General features: G+C 40.5%; 1 long non-coding RNA gene across 1 annotated transcript in view; it reads right to left on the reverse strand.

The window, feature by feature from the left end:
• Positions 1-23,176, reverse strand: part of LOC129555794 (uncharacterized) — a 243,003-nt gene that overhangs the window by 112,414 nt on the left and 107,413 nt on the right. The window contains exon 2 of the long non-coding RNA XR_008685812.2: positions 16,034-16,141. This is a non-coding gene — a long non-coding RNA (uncharacterized LOC129555794). The remainder of the gene's footprint in view (positions 1-16,033; positions 16,142-23,176) is intronic.

A 23,176-nucleotide genomic window follows, 5' to 3' on the forward strand; every position in this document is an offset into this window, starting at 1 on the left:
GGGTACCCTATCCTTTATTTTCAATTGACATTTTCTATTTCCTTACATGATCACCATGGCCCTGTGGATTTCTAAGTATAAACTGATTCCTTGCTTATTTAACATATGCAGAGTACATCATGAGGAACGCTGGGCTGGAAGAAGCACAAGCTGGAATCAAGATTGCTGGGAGAAATATCAATAACCTCAGATATGCAGATGATACTACCATTATGGCAGAAAGTGAAGAGGAACTCAAAAGCCTCTTGATGAAAGTGAAAGAGGAGAGTGAAAAGGTTGGCTTGAAGCTCAACATTCAGAAAACAAAGATCATGGCATCTGGTCCCATCACTTCATGGGAAATAGATGGAAAAACAGTGGAAACAGTGTCAGACTTTATTTTTTTGGGCTCCAAAATCACTGCAGATGCTGATTGCAGCCATGAAATTAAAAGACGCTTACTCTTTGGAAGGAAAGTTATGACCAGCCTTGATAGTATATTAAAAAGCAGAGACATTACTTTGCCAACCAAGGTCCGTCTAGTCAAGGCTATGGTTTTTCCCGTGGTCATGCATGGATGTGAGAGTTGGACTGTGAAGAAAGCTGATCGCTGAAGAATCGATGCTTTTGAACTGTGGCGTTGGAAAAGACTCTTGAGAGTCCCTTATACTGCAAGGAGATCCAACCAGTCCATTCTAAAGGAGATCAATCCTGGATGTTCATTGGAGATCAATCCTGATGCTAAAGCTGAAATTGCAATACTTTGGCCATCTCATGCGGCGAGTTGACTCACTGGAAAAGACTCTGATGCTGAGAAAGGTTGGGGGCGGGAGGAGAAGGGGACGACGGAGAATGAGATGGCTGGATGGCATCACCGACTCTGTGGACATGAGTTTGAGTGTACTCCGGGAGTTGGTGATGGACAGGGAGGCCTGGCGTGTTGTGATTCATGGGGTCGCGGAGAGTCGGACACGACTGAGCGACTGAACTGAACTGAACTGAACTGAAAGAACTCTACTTCTATATAATGACAAATGTAAAAAGTTAAGGATGAAACAATTTTGGAAACAAAACAAAGTTGCATAAGGTTTTGACTGTTGCACTTTCTCATCTATTTGAAAATACTGATGCAATTCAAAAACCTCTAAGATGGGGATAAAGTGTGTACAATTGATCCTTTAGCAATATAGGGGTTAGGGAAACCCACCTCTTCATAGTGGAAAATCTGCATAAAACTTAAAGTCGGTCTGCAGTATCAGGGGCTTATCCAGGTCTGAGATTCTGCATCCATGGCTTTAAATAATTGAGCATCATGTAGTGCTATAAGAAATATTTAGTGTAAAGAAAAATCCAGGTAAGCCGACTTGAGCTGTTCAAATCAGGGTTGTTCAAGGGTTAATTCTCTTGTTTCTCTAAACTATTTGACCTTCAACTAGTATTTCAGAGAACACATTTAAGTTGAATGCATTATAGCTTCCAAGGTGTCTATAGACATGTAGCTTCCTTCATTATTTATATATATGTACATATATGTATCACTTCATATATATATATGTAATTTTTATACATCAGGGAGTAGTGTTGCTCTGTTCCTCACATCTTGGTAAGAGATCTTGGCCAAGATTACAGTACTAACCAACAATGACTCCAAGACTAACGCCTTCACAGTTCTCTTGATTTCTAGGATTCTAAGTTCTTGATCATTTTTTCAGTGTGTGAAGTGTGTTGCTCCAACTCTTCTGTAAATCCTTGAAAATACTGGCCACATATTACTCTGCTTTGCATCTTGCATAGTTTCTAATTCATAGCTGACTTTCAGAAGTGCTTATAATTTTAGTCATCAAATTTGCAAGGCACCAATTCTGGAAGGAATTACTGTTTTTGAAGAAATTCAGTTCAGTTCAGTTCAGTCGCTCAGTTGTGTCCGACTCTTTGCAACCCCATGAATCACAGCACGCCAGGCATCCCTGTCCATCACCAACTCCCAGAGTTCATTTAAACTTATGCCCATCGAGTCGGTGATGCCATCCAGCCATCTCATTCTCTGTCGTCCCCTTCTCCTCCCACCCCCAATCCTTCCCAGCATCAGAGTCTTTTCCAGTGAGTCAACTCTTCGCATAAGGTGGTCAAAGTATTGGAGTTTCAGCTTTAGCATCAGTCCTTCCAATGAACACCCAGGATTGATCTCCTTCAGAAGAAATTAGGACTCTGAAAAAACTTACTTTTCCAAATAAAACTAAAAAAAGCAATAAGAAAGAGTCTCAGCAGTGTGCTTTAATATTCAGAATTGAACAAACAGGATGGCTTGTGATTTGAAATTAAATTTCTTTTGTTGTTGTTACTGCCATTGCTTTTGTTTTTAGTTGTGAAAAATTATCTTACTTCCCAGTAGCTACACAGCTACACTTCTCTGTGGCTCTTAAATTAAAACATAAGTGCCTAATTAATAACTCTTATGAAAGCAATCACATGGATAAAACTATTTCTGATTTAGAAATTGTTTCTTTTTCTTTACCCTTAGTTGTTTAATCTCTCTACTTTTTTACATCTCTTAAAATTGGTCTCCATAATTATGTTTCCTTAAAAAAAGTCTTTTAAGTAGTGGATTATATGTTTGTCTTCAAGCACACAATTGTCGGCATATTGTCACCTCAGAATGCTATATTATCTTTGCAAAATACCTTATAATTTGTTTATGCCTAGGAAGCAGAAAGGCAATTAGAATTCCTTTCGTTTACCTCTTGCCTTAATCTGGTGGCAAAGTTAATACATGCAGTTCCAACAATCGATCTATCTTCTAAAGCCTTTGCTTCACATTTGAATCACCTAAAAAGCTTTACCAAAATACTGTTAAGTAGGTCTCATCCCAGACAAATTAAATCAGACTCTCTTAGCATGTGGCCTCAACATCAGTTTTTTTTTTAATTCCCCAAGTGGTTATAATGTGCAATCAAAGCTGAGAACTACCACTCTAGAGATAAATAATCAAAGTCTGACGCTGAAAGGCAAGGTTGAGTGATGTTCACCAAAGCCTAACTACGCACAAGAGAATGGCCTCTGGAACTTTTTAAAGGTACAGATTTCTAAGGCCCCACTGAGTCAGAATTTGTAGTGGTAGGGGACCAGATGAGTCCTACCCATGTTGGAGTTTGAGGACCACTACTTTGGAGGTTTCCTGAATGAAAGTTCTAAGACCTGAGAGGCCCTGACTGAGAATTTTAACTCAAGTAACCTCCTTTTCCATTACCCCTTTTAAAATTTCTCCATGGCCTTTCTATACAGGATACAGTATTTCTTTTAAAAAGTAGAGTGTCATATGGAAATATGTCATTATTTAGGCTTTAGCATTAACAGGCTTAGCATTATTTATCATCTAGCATTATTTAGACTTTCCAGGTGGTTCGAGTGGTAAAGAAGCCGTTTGCCAATGCTGGAGACATAAGAGATGTGAGTTCTATCTCTGGATCAGGAAGATCTCCTGGGGGAGGACATGGCAACCCACTCCAGTATTCTTGCCTGGAGAATCCCAAGGACAGAGGAGCCTGGCAGGCTACAGTCCATGGGGTCACAAAAAGTCAGAAATGAGTGAAGCGATTTAGCATGCACGTACACATGAACACACACTGCACTATCTACTAGTTGTATTACCTTGGACAAATCATTCCTCTCTTCTCCTTTAGTATCTAAACTTGCGTCATGATTTTAATGATCAAAGGAGTAAATGAAATAATTCCCTAAACCTGACTAATCATCAAAATCTTCTGGAGAAGGTGAAGAAAATATGTAGATTAATCAGTCCAGTTCTGGATATTTTGTTCCTCTTTATCTGGAGTGGTTGGACATGAGTCATTTCTCTTTGAAAGTTTTCCAAGTAAGGTTGATAATTGGCCAGTTGTGCTGAATTAACTGTACAGACTTTAGAGAAGGAGGCTTCCTGTCAGCATCAAGGATACTGAGATTTCATTCTCAGTCACACGCACACGAACACTCCTGAAGCTTTCCAGGAACACAGGTCACTCATAGCTCAGCAAGTGCTGTTTCTACAAGAGCAGTCCTTGGGCAGTTCAGGAAGCAAGAACATTTATAGAATAGTCACTCCCTCAAGGGTATTTAGAACTAAAGTTTTGCCCAGGGTCTTTGTTCATCTGTTAGTGTGTTGTTTGTCTTTTTTTCTCATGCCTAAAAAAACCCCAATATAGAGCAAATGAAAAAGCAAGAAATTTGAAATCAGAAGATCGTAATTCTGGGACTTCCCTGGTGATCCAGCAGTTAAAGCTCCATGCTCCCAGACAGAGACCCCAGGTTTGATCCCTGGTCAGGAAGCCTACAATGTTGCAACTAAGAGTGCACACACTGAAACTGAAAGAGCCTACGTACCCCAGCGAAGATCCTGTATGTCACAACTACAACCCAAATAAATATTAAAAAAGAAAAAAGATCAAGACTATATCAGCAGTTCTGCTCTTATTTTCATGTGACCCTGATGTCACATTGTAACTTCTATAGGTCTCAGTTTCCTTCTCTGTCATATAGAGTGTAATCACTGCCTTATCCACTACCCTGGGGCTTGTTAGCATGAGACTTCCCTAATGAAGTGTGAGCTCCTAGAAGTTATCCTTGACTTTCACTCATTCATTTATTCATCCAGTCATTTGTTCATTTAACAAATATTTACAGCATATTTAGTATATGACAGAAATTATGCTAGAAGATAAGGATATGGTAACATGCAAAAACAGCAACAACAAAAACAGATATGACTGACATTCTTATGATGCATACAGTTGTGTTATGGGCTTTAATTGAATGCTTAACACAAGTAATTATTAAGTTCCAGAAAAAATTAGTCCTTTAAAGCAGTTCAGGCTAATTGAGAATATACAAAGATGATAATCTCCCAGTGTTTCCCCTTCCCCTGTGGCTAGTGACATTTAAGTTAACATTAAGTTGAATTGTGGGTAGGTCAAGAAAAGGGGTAAAGCCAAGATGAGAGTATTTTTGGCAAGGAAACAACTGTGCAAAGGTCCCAAAGAAAGTGGTTAGGAGTACATCAGGAACTGAATATGTGACTACAAATTGTGAAGGTGGTGAGGGAACAATGAAGATGAGACTATGAGGTATCAAAGACCTGAGATATTTAGGTCATGTCTCAGTTCAGTTCAGTTGCTCAGTTGTGTCAAGACTCTTTGTGACCCCATAGACTGCAGCATGCCAAGCTTCCCTGTCCATCACCAACTCCCAGAGCTTACTCAAAGTCATGTCCATGGAGTCAGTGATGCCATCTAACCATCTTATCTGATGTCATCCCCTTCTCCTCCCACCTTCAATCTTTCCCTGCATCAGGGTCTTTTCCAATGAGTCAGTTATTCATATTAGGTGGCCAAAGTACTGGAGTTTCAGCTTCAGCATCAGTCTTTCCAACGAATATTCAGGGCTGATTTCCTTTACAATTGACTGGTTAGATCTCCTTGTAGTCCAAAGACTCTCAAGAGTCTTCTACAACACCACAGTTCAAAAGCATCAATTCTTCGGTGCTCACCTTTCTTTATAGTCCAACTTTCACATCCATACATGACTACTGGAAAAGCCATTTTGTCCATCTTTAATAGAAATGGACATCTTTGATAAAAGGGACTGAAAAGGGGAGTGAAAGAATCAGATCAATTTTTAAATCACTACAACTGCTGTATGAATCATGCCTCTGAATGCTGAATATTTGGAGACTTGGTAGTAAGTAGACAAAATTGGAGAAACTGTGCTTTATGCTAAAATGGAACCAGGATGAAGAAATAGGATGGTTTCCAGAGATGCAGTCAGGCAAGAAATGCTCTCCTCTCATTTTTGTAGTCTTATGATCTAGTAGAGTACCTGTCACATAATTATTACTAACACGCCCTTTTCAGGATTGTCTTGGTTCGTTGGTGGGTTTTTATTTTTTTTTTCATTTTGGTTGTAAGAGCACTAAACATGAGATTTACCTTCAACAAATTTTCAAGTGTAAAATGCTGAATGGTTAACTATAGGCAAAATGTTACACAGTGGATCTCCAGTCCTTATTCATTGAACATACCTAAAATATTTCTTAAAAGCTAGTTATGATGCCCTCATCACCTGATTCTTCTCCACAAACCTTCTTCCTTATTACCTGCACCTTTCCACTAACCTTCTCTATCATTACCTGAACCTTCTCCACTCTGATTTTTGACTCTCCGCCATCCATCTTTACTTTTCAAAGAAGTAAAAAGAAATACAAAGAAGTACTTTCTGGATTCCTTGTTTCCACATACATTTCAGCTCCCTTTGGGTTCACATTAGTTTACCTTAACCTTGCATTTAGGAACCATGAAACTGCAGGGTGAATCCATACAATGGTTTTATGGTGCAGAGCCCAAGGAGGATCTTTTCCCTTTGCCCAGACAGAGAGGCCAGCAACCCAGGAAAACTCTCATTACTGGGCAAACCTGAGGGTTGGTCAACCTCATGTGAGGCTATACTTCAAGACTTTGTCATCTGCATCCTTTCTCTACTATAACTCACTTTTGCATGGCAACAAATGTAGCATGTTGCATCAGTTCGGTTCAGTTCAGTCGCTCAGTCGTGTCCGACTCTTTGCGACCCCATGAAGCACAGCATGCCAGGCCTCCCTGTCCATCACCAACTCCCAGAGTTCACTCAAACTCATGTCCATCGAGTTGGTGATGCCATCCAGCCATCTCATTCTCTGCCGTCCCCTTCTCCTCCTGCCCCTAATCCTTCCCAGCATCAGAGTCTTTTCCAGTGAGTCAACTCGTCGCATGAGGTGGCCAAAGTATTGGAGTTTCAGTTTTAGCATCAGTCCTTCCAATGAACACCCAGGATTGATCTCCTTTAGAATAGGTTAGCTTTTAATCTAAATATTTTATACAGAAATCAAGACCATTTCCACGAAAAAGAAATTCAAAAAGGCAAAATGGTTGTCTGAGGAAGGCTTACAAATAGCTGAAAAAAGAAGAGAAGAGACGCAAAAGAGAAAAGGAAAGATATACCCATTTGAATGCAGAGTTCCAAAGAATAGCGAGGAAAGATAAAACCTTTCTAAGTGATCAGTGCAAAGAAATAGAGGCAAACAATAGAATGGGAAAGACTAGAGATCTCTTCAAGAAAATTAGAGATACCAAGGGAACATTTCATGCAAAGATGGGCACAATAAATGACAGAAATTTTATAGATCTAACAGAAGCAGAAGATATTAAGAAGATGTAGCAAGAATACACAGAAGAACTATACAAAAAAGATCATGACCCAGATAACTACGATGGTGTGATCACTCACCAAGAGCCAGACATCCTGGAGTCTGAAGTCAGGTGGGCCTTAGGAAGCATCACTATGAACAAAGCAAGTGGAGGTGATGGACAGCTCCAGTTGAGCTATTTCTAATCCTAAAAGATGATGCTGTGAAAGTGCTACACTCAATATGCCAGCAAATTTGGAAAACTCAGCAGTGGCCACAGGACTGGAAAAGGTCAGTTTTCATTCCAATCCCAAAGAAAGGCAATGCCAAAGAATGCTCAAACACTGCACAATTGCACTCATCTCACACGCTAGTAAAGTAATGCTCAAAATTCTTGAAGCCAGGCTTCAACAGTATGTGAACCGTGACCTTCCAGTTGTTCAAACTGGCTTTAGAAAAGGCAGAGGAACCAGAGATCAAATTGCCAGCATCCACTGGATTATTGAAAAAACAAGAGGGTTCCAGAAAAATATCTATGTTTGCTTTATCTACTACACAAAAGCCTTGACTGTGTGTATCACAACAAACTGTGGAAAATTCTTCAAGAGATGGGAATACCAGACCACCTGACCTGCCTCCTGAGAAATCTGATGCAGGTCAAGAAGCAAGAGTTAAGACTAGACATGGAAAAAAAGATTTGTTCCAAATTGGGAAAGGAGTACTTAAAGGCTATGTATTGTCACCCTGCTTATTTAACTTCTATGCAGAGCACACCATGTGAAACGCTGGGCTGGATGAAGCACAAGCTGGAATCAAGATTGCTGGGAGAAATATCAATAATCTCAGATACAGAGATGATATCACCCTTATGGAAGAAATTGAAGAAGATTTGAAGAGCCCCTTGATGAAAGTGTAAGAGGAGAGTGAAAAAGTTGGCTTAAAATTCAACATTCAGAAAACTAAGCTTATGGCATCTGGTTCCATCACTTCATGGCAAATAGATGGGGAAACAATGGAAACCGTGACAGACTTTATTTTCTTGGGCTCCAAAATCACTGCAGATGTGACTGCAGTTGTGAAATCAAAAGATGCTTGCTCCTTGGAAGAAAAGCTATGACAAACCTAGAAAGCATATTAAAAAGCAGAAATATTACTTTGCCAACAAAGGTCCCTATGTCAAAGCTATGATTTTTCCAGTAGTCATGAATGGAAGTAAGATTTGCACTATAAAGCTATGATTTTTACAGTAGTCATGAATGGATGTGAGATTTGGACTATAAAGAAAGCTGAGCACAGAAGAATTGATGCTTTTGAACTGTGGTGTTGGAGAAAACTCTTCAGAGTCCCTTGGACTGCAAGAAGATCCAATCAGTCCATCCTAAAAGAAATCAGTCCTGAATATTCACTGGAAGGGCTGATGCTAAAGTTGAAACTCCAATACTTTGGCCACATGATGAGAAGAATTGACTCATTAGAAAAGACCCTGATGCTGGAAAGACTGAAGGCACGAGAAGAAGGGGACAACAGTGGATGAGATGTTTGGATGGCATCAGCAACTCGATGGATATGGGTTTGAGCAAATTCCAGGAGTTGGTGATGGACAGGGAAGCCTGGCGTACTGCAGTCCATCGGGTTGCAAAGAATCAGACACAACTGAGCAACTGAACTAAAATTTATAGAGCACTTAAATATGTACAATTTCACCTTCTTAAAAAGTTTCTCTACGGCAATATTTATAACTCAAGTTTATTTTTCTAAATTTTTTATTTTAATTGGAGGCTTATTACTTTACGTTATTGTATTGGTTTTGCCATACATTGACGTTAATCTGCCCCGGGTGTATATGTGTTCCCATTTGAACCCCCCCCCCACCTCCCTCCCCATCCCATCCCTCTGGCTCATCCCAGTACACTCGCCCCGAGCATCCTGGGATGATTTGGGAGAATGGTATTGAAATATGTATATTATAACTCAAGTTTAAAAATGAGAAAAATGAGAATGAAGATGTTCAGGCATTTTCTTATGTTTAGTTGGCCTTCGATAATATCCCCCATTCCCAATAAGCAGCAAGAAAGCAACAGAACTTCCAGACCTCAAGCAACCATGTGGACCTAGAAAAGGGGCATCTCAGAGTTGATTTGTGTAGATCAAAGAAAGAATCACTAGACCAATGTTCTGATAAAAAATTGAACCAATAAAAAATTTAGGCAAAATCATGTATCACCTAGTGAGAGCCAAATGGGGTTACAGATGATCCTTAGAGGAATCTGCAGAGTCACTGAGTTCTGATGTGAAAACCAGTAAGCTTTGGTGTGTCAATGATAACAGTATAAACAGGAAACAAGAAGGGTTTGCTTCATGAAAATGACCCACCCCCTCTACCGGGGTACCACATCCCATGAACCACATCCCTGTGCCCAGTTCATAAGATAAGCTGTGAAGGATGGAGAAATGGAAGACTGAGTAGTCATACCTTAGAAACTATTAACACTTCTCGGTCACACCAAATTTCAAAGCAAATATAACCAATATATAATTTCCTTCTAACCAGATGGGAGTCAGGGGAACTACAATTCCTCTAACGTGTGAGGTGGAGCATGAGTGAATTTTATGATCCTGCATCGTAAGTGTAGAGGAAGGGGGAAGGAACAAGATGGCGGAGGAATATGATGGCGAGACCACTCTCTCCCCCACAAATTCATCAAAAGAACATTTGAACACAGAGTAAAGTCCACAAAACAACTTCTGAATGCTGGCAGAGGACATCAGGCACCCAGAAAAGCAGCCCATTGTCTTTGAAAGGAGGTAGGAAAAAACATAAAAGATTAGAAGAGAGACAAAAGAAAGATGGAGCTCTGTCCCAGGAAGGGAGGCTTTAAAAAGAGAAGTTTCCAAACACCAGGAAACACTCTCACTGGCGAATCTGTGGCGAGCCTTGGAACCTCAGAGGGCCACATAACCCTCTTTTTTTAAAAAAAAAAAAAAAAAGATTTTTTTAAAACCCACAGATTACCCACTAAACAGTAACTCCCAGTGGAGAAGCAGCGCAGACCACTGCATATGCCATTAGCAAGTGGGGGCTGGGCAGGGAGGAGCCAGCTGAACTGCTTAGAGAGAGGACTGGGCTTGAATTCCGCGAGGGCAATCTGAGAGAACTGGGGAGAGCAAAGCAGACTGGGATAGCTTCCCCGCGAAAAGGTGGAAAGCTCTAACTTAAGACTCCACCAGCCCTGCTCACAGAACAAAGGGCTGAACAGAGCAAGCCAGCTGCGGTCGGCCCATCCCCCATCCCCCGCTGAGACAGGCAGGGAGGGCAGCCAGAGCCGGAGGGGGAAATCGCGGCCCCAGAAAGGCATCCGACACAAACTGCAGGCAGGCTTGTTGCTAATCAAGACTTCTTGGGCTCGGGCCAGGCAATATCCGCCTGAGAAGGTGCGCCGGTTGTACACCCAGAAAACCGGGTGGCAGGGACTGGAGAGGTGATAAGTCACAGCGACTGTGCTCGCCAAACACCTGGTCACCTGAGTTGCTCTGACTGGGGAAGGCACAAAATGTAGGCCCAACCAAGTCTGCGCCTTTGTGGAGTACCCAAGAACCTGAACTTGAGCCGCTCAGACCTGGGAAGTGCATACAACCCAGCGCCGGCCTCGGACAGTACCCAGTAGAGCAACCTAGAGCCTGTGCAGTGTAGACTGGGACAGCACACGCGCTGTGAGCGGGGGCAAGCCCAGTGTGGCCGAGATGCTGCGAGCACTCCCCACAGACGCCAGAGATATTTATCTGCAGTGTTCCTCCCTTCCCAGAACAGGACTGAACAACTGAGCCTTTAAAAAGTGTCCACCCGCACCCTAGTGTCAGGGCGGAAATTAGACTGAAGAGACCAGCAAACAGAAGCTAAAACAGAGGGAACCACCTTGGAAATGACAGAGAAGTCTAGAGGCTACTCCAAGAATAAGACCAAAAACCAGAGGCAAGAGGCTTAAGCCTGAATCCTGAGAACACCAGAGAACTCCTGACTCCAGGGAACTTTAATCGATAGGAGCTCATCAAACACCTCCATACCTACACTAAAACCAAGCATTACCCAAGGGTCAACAAGTTCCAGAGCAAGACATACCATGCAAATTCTCCAGCAACACAGGAAAATAGACCTGAGCTTCAATACACAGGCTGCCCAAAGTCACTCCAAACCCACTGACATCTCATAACTCATTACTGGACACTTCATTGCACTCCAGAGAGAAGAAATCCAGCTCCACCCACCAGAACACGGACACAAGCTTCCCTAACCAGGGAAACTTGACAAGTCACCCGTCCAACCCCACACACAGCGAGGAAACTACATAATAAAGAGAACTCCACAAACGGCCAGAAGAGGGAAAATCCACCCCAAGCAAAGCAATATAAGCAAGATGAAGAGGCAGATAAATACCCAGCAAGTAAAGGAACAAGGTAAATGCCCACCAACACAAACAAAAGAGGAAGATATAGGGAATCTACCTGATAAAGAATTTCGAATTTTGGTGGTGAAAATGATTCAAAATCTTGAAAGCAAAATGGAGTTACAGATAAATAACCTTGAGAAAAGGATTGAGAAGATGGAAGAAAGGTTTAATAAGGACTTAGAGGAAATAAAAAAGAGTCAATATACAATGAATAATGCAATAGATGAGATCAGAAACACTCTGGAGGGAACAAACAGTAGAATAACAGAGGCAGAAGACAGGATAAGTGAGCTAGAAGATAGAATTGTAGAAATAAATGAAACATAGAGGAAAAAAGAAAAACGAATTAAAAGAAATGAGGACAATATTAGAGACCTCTGGGACAATGTTAAATGCTCCAACATTCGAATCATAAGAGTCCCAGAAGAAGAAGACCAAAAGAAAGACCATGAGAGAATACTTGAGGAGATAATAGTTGAAAACTTCCCTAAAATAGGGAAAGAAATAATCACCCAAGTCCATAAGTGTAGAGGAAAATTGTGAACCAAAGAAACACATGTGTTTAAGACATAAATGGAGGAAAAAGAAAATAATGAATAGACAGCTTATAGTGAACAAATATTTTATCCTCCAAAAAATAAAAATTAACTTTAGAAGGAAAAAAAGTTACCTATTTTCTCTATATAATACAGAGACTAAAACTTCACTAACAAAAATTTTGATCATCTCCATAGTGCAACGACCTCATTGGTCTGTGCTTCCTTCCATGAAAATTGTCATTTAGAGTAGAGTATCAAATTGAGTGGAAAAGAAATTAAGCCTAAGAGAAAAAAAATAACAGCCTCAACTAAGATCTCAGTGAATAACTGCACAATCTCATAATCTTAGAAGAGCCAGCTGCTGTATCAAATTTTAGTCCCCACTTCACCCTAACTCTCACTCATTCTCATTTTTTAGCCACTTTTTCAATATGTGTGTGTGTGTGTGTGTGAGAGAGAGAGAGAGAGATCAAATTTGAGTAATCCATCCTTGGACCTTACTTTTTACTTATACAGATTTAGCACACAGAAGGGGTGCATTATAACATGACAACAATTGGAATTGGAACATTAATTAGGTCTAATTTTGTTTTTTAAAACTCCCTAAGCAACTATTTTTGTATATGAGAATGTAAAGTTATTGACAACTTAAAAAGTCTTTTTCTCATAAATCATGTAGTTTATGTTCATAAATCATGTAGTTTATGTTCATAAATATTGACATTGCTAGTTCTATGTGATATAGACATAACTACATTTTACTAGCGATTCACAGGAAAATAAATTCAACCACTTTGTTGTTATTCCCCAAGACCTAGACTTGATACAGAAGCATGGAAATAATAGCATTCCTTTTAAAAAATCTCTTATTTAAAAAAACTCAGTTTGGTTTCTGCTAGTATATAGTCAGGCAGAGAAAGCCTGACTTAGAAAAGAACTATGGCCCCTTTGGCATTCAGATAAAAATGTGATTGTGTATTCTTCCTGGCAGAATTCATTCCAGAGTAGCTATTGATAAGTCAGAGTAGCTCTTCAACCAAGAAAACATTTGCTCAGTGTCCTCTCTCTATGTCACCTACAACATCCAAGGCTCTTAACAGAGGAAAGCCACTGTGATCTGAAGCTTGGCTGGCTATTTTTCTCCCTTCTATTCATCTGTCATTGCTAGCTTTGCAAATATATGCCCAGATTTTCCCTCCCACCTTTACCCTACACTCTTTCTGATCAAAATCACTATCTTTTCTTTTAGGATTTTAGTTAATATTTGAGGGAACTGTAAAATAAAATAAAAGAACTCAGGGAAAAATAATAGACAAGCCATTCACAGACAAAGAAATGAACGTGGCTTTATCACTTCAAAATAATATTCCTTCTCATGTACACTGAGATAAACACATATGGCAAATATCAAAAAGGTGACTAACATGTGAAGTTTAAGAGGGAACTGCTTTTGCTAACAAGAAATGTAAACAGGCACAAACTTAGTGGAAGATAATTTGACAATTCCTACCAAACACAAAATGCACATGTCAGGTAGACAGTCCACGATGGCGGGGAGGAAGATCTGAACCCCACCTCTTCCCAGAAACACACTGAATGTGTTTCCCAGCTAGGAATGGGCTATTCCCTTTGAAAAAGACAGAAGATAAACAACTCCTTCACAACAAATAATAAAAGGGCCACATATAGACAAGAGGAGAGGCAGACATTCATGACAAAACCCCTCCCTCAGTGTAGCAACACACAGCTACAAGGAAATCTCAGAAATCCAGAGCTTCTCCCTGAGGAGTGAGGGATTTTTGCCCCACATTGGGCAACCCAAACCTTGGGATGTGCATCAGAGAGGTGGGTCCCTAAATGTCTGTCTTTGAAAACCAACAGAAAGATCCAGAAGGCCATAGGCAACTAAGATACAGCTCTTAAAGAACGCTGCATGCAGACCTACTCACCCTGGGACCTAATGTAAAAACGGCAGTTTGTAAAACACCTAAACTATACATGAAGGAGATTCGTTTGCTAACCTTAAAGCGCCTATGGAGGGGGAGGGAGCTTGTTGGGACCCTCTCTTGTGGGAGAAGCACAGACAGGCACCATTTGGGACTCTTGCTCCACCTGGCTAACTCTGACATGTATGCTACAACGCTGTGCTCTCCAGTGTCTTGCTAAAGTGGCAGGCATATGCAGTCCACACAGAGGACTCTGCTTGGTCATTTGGCTCTAATGGCCAGGAAGGTTTATGTTCCTGGGTCCCAAGGGACTGTAACAGCTTGGCCCAACAGTTCATGTCAGGTTACCAACCAAGGGCACTGGACTGACAGCAGACTGAAACACACACCCAGGCCTTCTGTGAAAAATGTCTATTGATTTGTCCCAGACCTTCAGCCTGAGGGGAAAGCCTCAGGCTTGTGATATATCTAGAGGGTACAGGACAATGGCCCACAGATGGTATCCTCGCTTTCTCCCTTGCCCTCTCTACAGCACGCCAGTATATTCCTGAAAGGAGCTTACTTCCTGATTTGTCCCAGACCTTCAGCCTGAGGGGAAAGCCTCAGGCTTGTGATATATCTAGAGGGTACAGGACAATGGCCCACAGATGGTATCCTCGCTTTCTCCCTTGCCCTCTCTACAGCACGCCAGTATATTCCTGAAAGGAGCTTACTTCCTCATGTGGAAGCCTGATTTTTCCAAGAAGAGACACCTCCAGATTTCCTAGTGTAGAAGCCAGCAGAGTTTGCAATTGTAGTCCCACAGGACTATATAGATCTATCTACTTTGAATACTGCTGCCTGAGGGTCTGGTTTCCAATCAGCCTGAAACTAGGTCCTGACTGACATCCCTCACTTTGGAACACTGACATGCCTTGGAACATCCTCAATAACTGGGACCTATCAAGAATAAATCTAGTTGCTCAGACAATCACAAAGGTTTGGGAGAGAAATAAGATCTGGAACAAGGTTGAAAAATAAGGTTAATTTCCTTCAAAACTGGGAGAGGGGGATATTTCACCTAATACAAAGAACAAAAAGTCAAACCAAATAAAGCAACAGAAGTATATGTCCCAATGAAAGGACTAGATAAAACTTCAGGGAAAAACCTTATGGAAATGGAGATAAACAACTGATTGATAAGGGGTCCAAACTAATGGTCATAAAGATGCTCACCAAACTTGGGAGATTGAATGACTATGGTGAGAACTTCAACAAAGAATAGAAAATATAAGAAAGTACCAAACAGCAGTCACAGAACTGAAGCTATAACAAATGCACTGAAACATGCAAGAGGGCTTCAATATCAGACTAGGTGAAACATGAGAACAAATTGAGAACTCAAAGACAGCACAGAGAACAAATCAGTGAACGCAAAGACAAGGGAGAGGAGCGCCAAGTCAGAGTGGCAGAAAGAAAAAAGAATTAAAAAGAAGTGAAGATAGCTAACACATTCTTGATCACAGACACATTAATACATCTTTTGTTACCCTAACATTATTGAACAGTGAACGATACAATTAACATTACTAAAGTTGGTAAGGCTTAAAACTGATCCAAGTTTCTTTATACAACTTATGATTGTCATTATCATTCAACTTTTGCTCTGTTAGGTTTTTATCTAACCTTATGTATATAATAAAACTAAAATTTTCAGAAATGACATTGTAAAATTTTGAATGAAAGGAATTTTTCACTAAATTTTACAAAAACACTTTCTCTGATTGTCTGAATGACAAATATACTAGAGTCTCAGAAGATGACAGTACTTTAGGATATATATTGATTTAGATGACATACATATTAGACCAACAAAAGAAAAAAAAAAATCCCTTAGTGATTGATTCTGATGTGGAAAGTGAAAATGAAACTCACAGCGCTGAGAAATGCTCCTTTGCTTCTACATGAGTGGACTGAAGAAACAATTCATGAAAATTAGGAGACTCCACAGGTGTGTCCGGTGTAACTATTGAACATAATAACCTGCAAAAACATTAGGGAAATAACAAAATTAAATTTTGACTGGCCAAAATAAAACCACCAGCCACAGACATTGGTTTCCGCAAAAATTCTCTGGTTGATAATAAGTTAAGGGACATATGGGAAACATCCAAAGAGCTAATATTCATGTAATATGGACCCTAGAAGAAGAGAGAGAGAGAAAGAGGAAGAAACTTATTTAAAAAAATAAAGGCTAAAAAATCTTAACATGAAGGAAATAGGAATCTAGATACAGGAAGTCCAGAGAATTCCAATTTTGATGGACCTAAAGAAATCCATGCCAAGACACATTTTAATTACAATATCAAAATTTAAAGAGAGAAATTTAAAAGCAGCAAGAGAAAAACATGTTTTATATATAAGAGATGCCCCACAAGACCACAAGACTATGGGCAGAGTTTTCAGTAAAATTTTACTGACTGGAGAGGTACAATACATTTAAAGGGATAAAAGGTAGAAAATGTCCAACCAAGAATACTCCTCCCAGCAAAGTTATCATTCATATTTGAAGGAGAGATAAATAGTTTTGCAGACAAAGCAAAAGCTAAAGGAGTTCATTATCACTAAACACGGCTTACAAGAAACGTTAAAGGAAAATCCTTAAGCTAGAAAGAAAGGGTACAAATTAGTAACAAGAAAATATATGAAAGTAAAAAATTCACAGGTCAGCATACTCTAATACCAAAATCAAGCAAGGACATCACACAAACACAGAGTTACAAGCCAATATCCCTAGTGAACATAGATACAAAAATCCTCAAATTGTATTAGCGAACCAAATTCAATGATACTTTAAAAGAATCATGCACCATGATTTAGTGAAATTTATTGCAGGGATACAAGGAGAGTTCAACATTTACAAATCAATTAAAGTGATACACTGCAATTAAAAAATGGACAAAAATCATATGATCATTACAATAGATGCTAAAATGCATTTGACAAAATTCAATGTCCATGCATGATAGGAAAAAAAACACAAAAGTCAGTAAGTGGGTATGGGGAATGTACCTTAACATAACAAAGTCCACAACTAATATTATACTAGACAGTAAAACGCTCAAAGCTTTTCCTCTAAGATTAAAAATAAGACAAGGATGTCTACACCTACCACTTCTATTCAACATAATACTAGAGGTCCTAGCAAGAGCAATTAGGTAAGAAAAAGATATAAAATCCATCTGAATCAGAAAGGAAAAAGAAAAGCTAGCAATATTTTCAGAGAATTCCACATAACACACAAAAACCCTAACGAATATACCAAAAAGCTGTTATAACAAATAAATAAATTCAGTAAAGTTTCAGAATACATATTCCATATACAGAAATCTGTTGTGTTTCAATATAGTAAGAATTAAGTATTAGGAACAAATGGCCAAAAGTTATCTTGAGAAATATGCACAAAGCTAAAGGCATCATGTTTCCTATCTTCAAACTATGTTACAAAACTATAGTGTGTGTGCATGCTCAGTTGCTTCAGTCGTGTCTGACTCTTTGGGTTGCAGCCCATCAGGTTCCTCTGTCCATGGGATTCTCCAGGCAAGAATACTGGAGTGTGTAGCCATACTCTCTTCCAGGGGAACTTCCTGACCCAGGGGTCAAACCTGCGTATCCTGTGTCTCCTTCATGGCAGGAATATTCTTTACCATTGAGTCACTGTGGAAGCGGATAGTCAACCATACTGCAGTACGTATTTGAAAGTGGCCAAGAGTAAATCTTAAATAAAGTTATCACACACAGAGAAAATTTTAACTTTGTAGAGTTATTAATGGTAACTACACTTACCTCATCCAAGGTAAGGTACAGAGGCTGCACTTTACTGGAACAGCTGTGAAGAGATTTTCCACGACCAAGGTAAGAGAAACCCAAATAAGACGGTAGGTTTTGAGAGGGGGCATCAGAGAGCAGATACACTGAAATCATAATCACAGAAAACTAGCTGATCTAATCATATGGACCACAGCCCTGTCTAACTCAATGAAACTAAGCCATTCTGTGTGGGGCCACCTAAGATGGACGGGTCATGGTGGAGAGGTCTGACAGAATGTGGCCCACTGGAAAAGGGAATGGCAAACCACTTCAGTATACTCGGTTTGAGAACCCCAGGAACAGTATCAAAAGGCAAAATGATAGGATACTGAATGAGGAATTCCTCAGGTTGGTTGGTGCCCAGTATGCTACTGGAGATCAGTGAGAAATAACTCCAGAAAGAATGAAGGGATGGAGCCAAAGCAAAACAAATACCCAGTTGTGGATGTGACTGATGCTTGAAGCAAGGTCCGATGCTGTAAAGAGCAATATTGCATAGGAACCTGGAATGTTAGGTCCATGAATCAAGGCAAATTGAAAGTGGTCAAACAGGAGATGACAAGAGTGAACATCGACATTCTAGGAATCAGTGAACTAAAATGGACTGGAATGGGTGAGTTTAACTCAGATGATCATTATATCTACTACAGTGGGCAGGAATCCCTTAGAAGAAATGGAGTAGCCATCATGGTCAACAAAAGAGTCTGAAATGCAGTAATTGGATGCACTCTCAAAAATGACAGAATGATCTCTGTTCATATCCAAGGCAAACCATTCAATATTAGAGTAATCCAAGCCTATGCCCCAACCAGTAACGCTGAAGAAGCCAAAGATCAACAGTTCTATGAAGACCTACAAGAGCTTTTAGAACTAACACCCAAAAATTATGTCCTTTTCATTATAGGGGACTGGAAGGCAAAAGTAGGAAGTCAAGAAACACCTGGAGTAACAGGCACATTTGGCCTTGGAGCACGGAATGAAGCAGGATAAAAAGTAATAGAGTTTTGTGAAGAGAACGCACCCTAACACCCTCTTCCAACAACACAAGAGAAGACTCTACACATGGACATCACCAGATGGTCAACACCAAAATCAGACTGATTATACTCTTTGCAGCCAGAAAAGGAGAAGCTCTATACAGTCAGCAAAAACAAGACCAGGAGCTGACTGTGGCTCAGATCATGAACTCCTTATTGCCAAATTCAGACTTAAATTGAAGAAAGCAGGGAAATTCACTAGACCCTTCAGATACGACCTAAATCAAATCCCTTATGATTATACAGTGGAAGTGAGGAATAGATTTAAGGGACTAGATCTGATAGATAGAGTGCCTGATGAACTCTGGACGGAGGTTCGTGACATTGTACAGGAGACAGGGACCAAGACCATCCCCATGGAAAAGAAATGCAAAAAAGCAAAATGGCTGTCTGAGGAGGCCTTACAAATAGCTGTGAAAAGAAGACAGGTGAAAAGCAAAGGAGAAAAGGAAAGATATAAGCATCTGAATGCAGAGTTTCAAAGACTAGCAAGGAGAGATAAGAAAGCCTTCCTCAGTGATCAGTGCAAAGAAATAGAGGAAAACAACAGAATAGGAAAAACAAGAGATCTTTTCAAGAAAATTAAAGATATCAAGGGAATATTTCATGCAAAGATGGGCTCAATAAAGGACTGAAATAGTATGGACTTAACAGAAGCAGAAGATATTAAGAAGAGGTGGCAAAATTACCTAGAAGAACTGTATGAAAAAGATCTTCACGACGAAGATAATGACGATGGCATGATCACTCACCTGGAGCCAGACATCTTGGAATGAGAGGTCGTGGGCCTTAGAGAGCATCACTATGAACAAAGCTAGTGGAGATGATGGAATTCCAGTTGAGCTATTTCAAATCCTGAAAGATGATGCTGTGAAAGTGCTGCACTCAATATGCCAGCAAATTTGGAAAACTCAGCAGTGGCCACAGGACTGGAAAATGTCAGTCTTCATTTCAATCCCAAAGAAAGGCAATGCCAAAGAATGCTCAAACTACTGCACAATTGCACTCATCTCACATGCTAGTAAAGTCATGCTCAAGATTCTCCAAGCCAGGCTTCAGCAATATGTGAACTGTGAACTCCCAGATGTTCAAGCTGGTTTTAGAAAAGGCAGTGGCACCAGAGATCAAATGCCAACATCTGCTGGATCATGGAGAAAGCCAAAGAGTTCCAGAAAAACATCTATTTCTGCTTCATTGACTATGCCAAAGCCTTTGACTGTGTCGATCACAATGAACTGTGGAAAATTCTTCAGGAGATGGGAATACCAGACCACCTGACCTGCCTCTTGAGAAACCTGTATGCAGGTCAGGAAGCAATAGTTAGAACTGGTCATGGAACAACAGACTGGTTCCAAATAGGAAAAGGAGTACGTCTAGGTTGTATATTGTCACCCTGCTTATTTAACTTATATGCAGAGTACATCATGAGGAACGCTGGGCTGGAAGAAGCTCAAGCTGGAATCAAGATTGCTGGGAGAAGTATCAATAACTTCAGATATGCAGATGACATTACCCTTATGGCAGAAACTGCTCTTGCTGCTGCTAAGTCACTTCAATCGTGTCCGACTCTGTGTGACCCCATAGACGGAAGCCCACCAGGCTCCCCCATCCCTGGGATTCTCCAGGCAAGAACACTGGAGTGGGTTGCCATTTCCTTCTCCAATGTGTGAAAGTGAAAAGTGAAAGTGAAGTCGCTCAATCGTGTCCGACCCTTAGCGACCCCACGGACTGCAGCCTACCAGGCTGCTCCATCCATGGGATTTTCTAGGCAAGAGTACTGGAGTGGCTTGCCATTGCCTTCTCCAATGGCAGAAACTGAAGAGCAACTAAAAAGCCTCTTGAGGAAAGTGAAAGAGGAGAGTGAAAATTTTGGCTTGAAGTTGAACATTCAGAAAACGAAGATCATGGCATCTGGTCCCATCACTTCATGGGAAATAGATGGGGAAACAGTGGAAACAGTGTCAGACTTTATTTTTTTGGGCTCCAAAATCACTGCAGGTGCTGATTGCAGCCAGGAAATTAAAAGATGCTTATTCCTTGGAAGGAAAGTTATGACCAACCTAGATAGCATATTAAAAAGCAGAGACATTACTTTGCCAACCAAGGTCCGTCTAGTCAAGGCTATGGTTTTTCCTGTGGTCATGTATGGATGTGAGAATTGGACTGTGAAGAAAGCTGATCACTGAAGAATTGATGCTTTTGAACTGTGGCGTTGGAGAAGACTCTTGAGAGTCCCTTGGGCTGCAAGGAGATCCAACCAGTCCATTCTAAAGGAGATCAATCCTGGGTGTTCAATGGAAGGACTGATGCTGAAGCTGAAACTGCAATACGTTGGCCACCTCATGCAACGAGTTGACTCACTGGAAAAAACTCTGATGCTGGGAGGGATTGGGGTCAGGGGAAGAAGGGGACGACAGAGAATGAGGTGCTGGATGGCATCACCGATTCGATGGACATGAGTTTGAGTGAACTCCGGGAGTTGGTGACGGACAGGGAGGCCTGGTGTGCTGTGATTCTTGGTGTCGCAAAGAGTCAGACATGATTGAGCAACTGAACTGGACTGAACTGAACTGAACTGACACTTACTATTGTGATCATTTCACGGTGCAAACAAATATTGAATTATGTTATATACCTGAAACGAATATGATCTTATGTGTCAACTGTATCTCAATAAAAAATAGAATCTTCCTCCAAGTTTAATGCACACATATTTTTGGCAAATATATCATGTATGGATGTGAGAGTTGGACTGTGAAGAAAGCTGATCGCCGAAGAATCGATGCTTTTGAACTGTGGTGTTGGAGAAGACTCTTGAGAGTCCCTTGGACTGTAAGGAGATCCAACCAGTCCATTCTAAAGGAGATCAATCCTGGATGTTCATTGGAGGGACTGATGCTAAAGCTGAAACTGCAATACTTTGGCCACCTCATGCGGTGAGTTGACTCACTGGAAAAGACTCTGATGCTGGGAAAGGTTGGGGGCGGTAGGAGAAGGGGACGGCGGAGGCTGAGATGGCTGGATGGCATCACTGACTCTGTGGACATGAGTTTGAGTGTACTCCGGGAGTTGGTGATGGACAGGGAGTCCTGGCGTGCTGTGATTCATGCGGTCGCGGAGAGTTGGACATGACTGAGCGACTGAACTGAACTGAACTGAACTGAACAAAATAACATGTGTAAGGTTGTTTGTTGCTACCATATTTGCAATAAGAAAAATCTGGGAAGAACTTTAATCAGGTTTTCACTAAATCCATATAATGGGCACACTATATCATTATCTTCTAAAACATGAGTAAACTCTATATAATGAAATGAATATATTTCTCAAATAAAGTGAAGCTAATATGAATCAAGACAGTGTTGTAGTGTCTGTCAATTTTGTTTTAAAAAAAGGAAAAGAAAATATACAATGTATATATATGAAAGATACTGACAGCAATACTGTAGAATCCTATGGAAGTGGGTTAAGAATCTGGGCATTAAGAAATTAGTGGAGAGAAGTTTTTTTTCACTTAAGGTATATTATTTTGTACTTTTTGAATGATTTATTATGTATAAGTAATTAAACTGGGTGCAGAAGAATTGATGCTTTTGAACTGTTGTGTTAGAGAACACTTTTGACAGTTCCTTGGACTGCAAGGAGATCCAACCAGTCCATCCTAAAGGAGATCAGTCCTGGGTGTTCATTGGAAGGACTGATATTGAAGCTGAAACTCCAATATTTTGGTCACCTGATGCAGAGAGCTGACTCATTGGAAAAGACCCTGATGCTGGGAAAGATTGAGGGCAGGAGGAGAAGGGGACAACAGAAGATGAGATGGTTGGATGGCATCACCGACTTGATGGACATGAGTTTGAGTGAACTCCAGGAGTTGGTGATGGACAGGGAGGCCTGGCGTGCTGCAGTTCATGGGGTCGCAAAGAGTTGGACATGACTGAGCAACTGAACTGAACTGAACTGTATATCTTTTAAAATTACTAAGTGATTCAATGAGATACAAGGAGCAGTAACAGTATACTGAGAAATTTTGTTTTTACCTGAATGCAGTAGGGAGGCACTAGTCTTAAGAAAGGGGATAAGTTGATCGTGTATACAGAGGGAATGTCCTGAATACACTACTAGCATTTGAGCCACAAGAGTCTAGGTGCACAGGGGCTACTTAGAATAG

This window comes from Moschus berezovskii, chromosome 12 (assembly GCF_049115385.1).
Source record: "Moschus berezovskii isolate FMDL1 chromosome 12, NW_MosBer_1.0, whole genome shotgun sequence".
Classification (NCBI taxonomy): domain Eukaryota; kingdom Metazoa; phylum Chordata; class Mammalia; order Artiodactyla; family Moschidae; genus Moschus; species Moschus berezovskii.